This window comes from Octopus sinensis, linkage group LG3 (genome assembly GCF_006345805.1).
Source record: "Octopus sinensis linkage group LG3, ASM634580v1, whole genome shotgun sequence".
NCBI lineage: Eukaryota > Metazoa > Mollusca > Cephalopoda > Octopoda > Octopodidae > Octopus > Octopus sinensis.
In genome coordinates this window covers 147,365,828-147,371,486 of record NC_042999.1, presented here as the reverse complement: position 1 = coordinate 147,371,486, position 5,659 = coordinate 147,365,828, and positions in this window count along the sequence as shown.

The following is a 5,659-nucleotide window of genomic DNA, read 5'->3' as shown; positions in this document are numbered from 1 at the left end:
TTCTTTTTTTTCTTTTCCTTCTTTTTCTTTCTTTTTTTTGTTCTTTTTTCCCTTTTACGATCCCTTTTGATCGAAAACCTACGCCACCTTTTTTTTTCCTCAGAAAAGAAAAGCTCTACCTTGTAACCTGTCCCATCTGTGTGCAGCTCTGTGTGGCCAATAAAGAAACTTATAATTGTTAATGATTAACGGTTGGAAGTGGTAACTAACTTCATCTATGTAGGAAGCACTTTGAGCACCGCTGATCTAGATGAGGAAATTTCATATAGAATAGAAGTCACAAAAGTACTGACTAGCACCGATTATACTAAAATAAGAGTTAACTTAACCCCAAAGCTACTAAAGCACTATGCTTAATGACTGACAAAGGGAGCTAAGTCTCTAGCGTATATAGCCGTATCGTAATTTCGAATTTTGGTGTTGAGCACCTTAATTGCCATCAGTGGCTCTTAACGTTTGGAGTTAAACACAACTTCCTTTCTCAATTTTATATGAAAAACATGTGCTGATTTTCAAAACGGTAAAAATGTAAACGACAAGTTAAAAGGGCGGTTTATTAGGAATTAGAAACTAAAGGGCAAAAATAATATATTAAAATATGAGTTAAATTAACTCCAACGCACTAAAGCACTATACTTAAAAACTTAAAGACTGAAAAAGGGAGGTAAGTCCTTAACGTATGTAGCCATATCGTGATTTCGAATTTTGGTGTTAAATTAATTCCAAAGCCACTAAATCTTTATACTTAATGATCGGCAAATTGAGGTATGTCCTTAGTGTATAAAGCTGTAACACGATTTCAACACCTAGGGGTTAAGGGCCGCTGATGAGAACTAAGGTGGTCTACACCAAAATTCGAAATCTTGATACGGTTACATATGCTAGGGATTATCTCCCTTTGTCAGTTATTTTGTATAGTACTTACTGGCTTTGGAGTTAATTTAACTCTTATTTTAGCATAAAGGGGCTAGTCAGTATCCTCCGTCACTTTTGTGAACTCTATTAATTTTGCCTATAGGTCCTAATTGCGAATTAGCAACCCTTTTTAATCTGTTTACACTTTTACCGTTTCAACTGTTTTACCTTAAAGATTGACAAAGGAAGTTGCGTTTACCCTAGGCGATAAGATTCGCTGATGACAATTAAGGTAGTCTACACCAAAATTCGAAATAGCAATACGGCTATATACGCTAGGGACTTACCTCCCTTTGTCAATCATCAAGTATAGTGCTTTAGTGGATTTGGAGTTAAGTGGAATTCTTATTTTATCATTTTAAATACTTTTTAAATATTTTAAATACTTTTATTTAAATATTGTAATTTCTCCTAGAGGAAAATTAAAATATCATAAGCTATAAGGCTCTTTTTCATTATTCCTATGAATTAAATAAATTTCATACTCCAAACCGTATAGGAAGTGTATGCAAGTCACAATATTTAACATTCACCCGTTTTAAAATTAGAGGGAAATGTTTCTTTCTTGATCATACGTGAATAGAAAACGTTATCATATGGGATAAAATGCTTAGCAGCATTTCTTCCAACTGGTTACACGTTTGTTATTCATCCTTTAATGTATTCGATTACTTCCCCACTCCACATAAATCGGATGGATTTGTGCCAAGTCCACTACCGTAGTTGAAAGAGACTTTTGTGCAATTGGATTTTAGTGTTGATTATCATGTTTTCAGAACTCTGGAGGACAGCACGTGGATCAAAGAGAGAGTAGGTGACAGCTTAAAGACGTAAGGTCAAATAATTCTATTGAGTTCAGATGTTGTACAAGACTTACTACAATGATTTAGTTGACATTCTTTATTTTTGTCAGGTAAAAGTGCCAGACATACGTAAATTTTACTTGCAAAATCGGAACAACTTATGCATACAACTGTCTCTTTTCCTAAACCGGCCTTGAAAGAAACGCAACGGTATCTAAAGTTATTGAAGATAGCAGCTTGTGAAAGTGAATTATTATCAGTAGTTGATAAAGGTATTTTGAACTGGATGTGTAAAATGAGTTTTGGTTTAATTACGTCAAATCTAACAATAGAAATGTTTATGAATAAGCACGAAGGGATTTTGTAAAGAATTTCCGGTATTTCTTTGTGCATTTATTTTATATGATACAGAGAGTTACTGAGGGCATTTGATTTGGTTAATCAAAAGAGCGTCGGACAATTGCCGTGAGGTATATGTTCCGGCCTTTTCTTTCCCTTTATTCAGTACTGCTAGCAATTTCTCTTTCTCTCATTTTATTTCTCTCTGTCTCTCTCCGCACTCTTTCCCTCAGAAAAGGCTTTGTGAAGGACTATTTTAATGAAGGAACATTGTATTGGAGGGTCTGGCCTCGTAACTAATAGTCAAAATTTAAGGTATGCTGCGAACAATGTAATATCTGATCTGTCGGCATTTCTAAAGCAAAATGTAAATTGCTGTAAATAGAAATCAAAACCAGCTGCCCAAGCACTCGCGAAATTTACTATTTCCCCATGCAATTAGAGTCTAAAGGCAAAATTAATAGAGGTCACAAAATTAATGGGGGGTACTGACTAGAACCGCTTATGCTAAATTTACTATTTCTCCAAATTTATTATTACTCATCATATAAAGTTAATAACTAATAAAAAAAACTTTGAGGGAAGAGAATAGTTGCCTAAACAACACAGAGTTACAAAGCCCTTGCCTGTGCTAATCAACAAAAGCTACGTTATGCTTGCCCAGCCCACCAAGCATATCAGACAACTCTTTTTAAAGTTGTCCTGAAAATATAGAAAGCTGCTATTTTCAATTTTTGTCCATGTCTCATTTTTGTGATCATTAGATAGGCTACAATGGCAATAACGTAGATTACCTTTATAACTGTATTTTTTCTCGCACATCATTTTTTTCTCTCTCTTTCTTTTGCTAGGACGAGATCGAAATGACAGTTCCTGGTCCTTAGACCTGTATCTTCTATCTATGAGTTATTGTCTAAAAACGAAACTGGTACGTTTTCTGAAATATGTTCAATGGTTACACTCAACCTCAGTCACTAGGATGTGGCTTTAACTCTTTCATCGAATGAACACAAGTGCACTGATGCATTTTATTTTTGTGATCACCGACGTGTGAGGCTGAGCATCCATGATTTAATGTAGTTGTGTCAGCGCATGGGTTCTATCAGTTGTCAACAGATACCGCATATCTAATGTGTGGACAGTGGTCTGTAAGTCTATAACCTGTGTAAAATGTTCGCCTGGCGGCGACAAGTTGTTTGGGGTTTTATACGGACGTGGATGATCAGGTTATTTGATCATCGACATCTTTGGAATCGAAATATCAAACTTGATCATGGCACGATTTGAGCTAATATCGTTGAGGAAGGAACCCAACCCTGCAAATCTATTTATATTTATCCCGTTGATATTATAGCTGATATCATAGTGTTATAATGATATACATTGATATGGACATCGATTAGTACAGCTAATTTTATTTATTCTGTATTTTCAATGCGACGTCGTTGGCAGTTGAAAAAATATCTTCCAACAAATCCAATTTTGTTAATCAACATAAACTGGTTAATAGTGTGCCTAATCATGTCGAATTTTCTTTTCATTTTATTCTTTTCCAGAAAATGAATAAATAAATCAATCTAAATTTATATAATGGTTTATCATATTACGAATGTACAACATCGGATTTAATTGATATAATTTTATAATCGATATTTCGTACTCTGCTTAATATATCAAATTTAATCGGGGTATTGCAAATTTTGTTTCTTCTTTTGGTGATAAGCGATAACATTATCATGGATTCGACATAAAATCCCTTTTGTAGCCTACTCATTAATCTAGGATATAAAATCAGAATTGAATCTCAATTTCTGCCTGACCATTGTCACTACACTCACTGGAGATTATAGAGCAGATAGTTCAATATCAATTCTTTATACTTTCCTACTATCTGTAATGTAGCCGTTTCTCCTGTTTCATAAATACCATAATATTCTTTCAGAGCAAAACCCATAATCTATATTTTCGTCCAACAGTGTAATATTTTTACACTAGTGTTCAGGTTTGGTCGTTACAATCTAAAACTTTCATACTTATATCCATGTAACTGAGGTCTTCGGTGAGATTTATGAAATGTTGAATTAAGCCATCTATTCAATCCATAGGGACAGCCAGTTCTCATTCCAATAGCTAGATCGTCCTGCTGTATTCTCATTACAACATACATACACACATATATATATATATATACACATATATACACACATATATATACACACATATATACACATATATATATACACATATATATACACATATATATACACATATACATACATATATATATATATATATATTATATATATATATATAAGAATTTTTTGCGTAATAAGATAAAAAAAACATGGATGTGTAGATATTAGAGCATCTATAGATATGTCTTACAGCTGTTTCTAGCATATTTATTAATTATATCCCTTCATCGGAGACGGTGTGAGAGGATAGTTATTCATAGTTAGTTTAGATGTGATGCAAAATGCAAATTAGAGAGTGAGGTGGAAGAAAGAAAATAGATGCAAGATATGTATGGGTATTGAAGTTGTAAATTCATTTTTATGCATAATGGAATATATGCAATATTCCAATATCCTATGAGTAAAGTCCATAAGTCCTACAGAGCTTAAAATAAGTCCTTCCAAATATAGAGTTTATAAGCAATGTAAGATTCCCTTACGAGTGAGATCCAGCAGATTTTTAAACTTGGTCATTCCCAGTAGAGAGTTTATATACAGAATTGCAGAATCAAAGGTATTTATTTAAAGTGACCTTAAAGTAGGGAATGTATTAGTAATACACTCCCTACTTTAAGGTCACTTACGGTGCCAAAAATATTGTCACATGGTAGTTAATGAACGGACTTAGCGGGGAACATACAAAAGGTTCTAACTGAAAATGTGATCATCCTCAGCCAATCAAACCATCCTCAAAACAAATACTAATTTGAGCCATGTCCTCTTTATAAAAGCAAGAGAAATTTTGAACTCCAATCAGAAGACAGTTGCGGCATAATTCCTTGTCTTTCTCTCTCAACTTTTGAAAATCATAGAAATCTGTTGCGTCTTTGAAATTTAAGAACTAAAAAGTTTTAACGAATGCCCTTGCATTTTCACTTCCCTATATTTCTACCTGTGTCATATAAAATACCTTCATTATATATATATTTTTTAGGTATGTGTGTGTGTGTGTGTGTGTATGAGTGTGTCTGTTCACATACATACATAGATACATACAGTAATGTGTGTGCCTATGTGTATGTGCATGTGAATGAACCACTAGAAGGGGGCAGTTTAAATCGAGGAGCAATCAAACTAGTATCGAATTCACATAAATTTATATTATGACAGCCAGCTTTAATTTTGTTAGTGACAAGTGTATACTGTTCTTGTATATGTTTAAGAACTATGTTTCACCATAAGCTGCCTGTTTTTGTAAGGAATATAATAGAATATAAATGTAATATATATTAACGTTTCTTATAGTATTTTTGTGTTGGATTTCATAGTAGACTCATGGCAATTGTTGCTGTTTTTAAGTGCATGGTGAACCGGAATGAAAGTCGCATATCTTGACAATATAAGATTCACATTTGCAATATAAGCAGC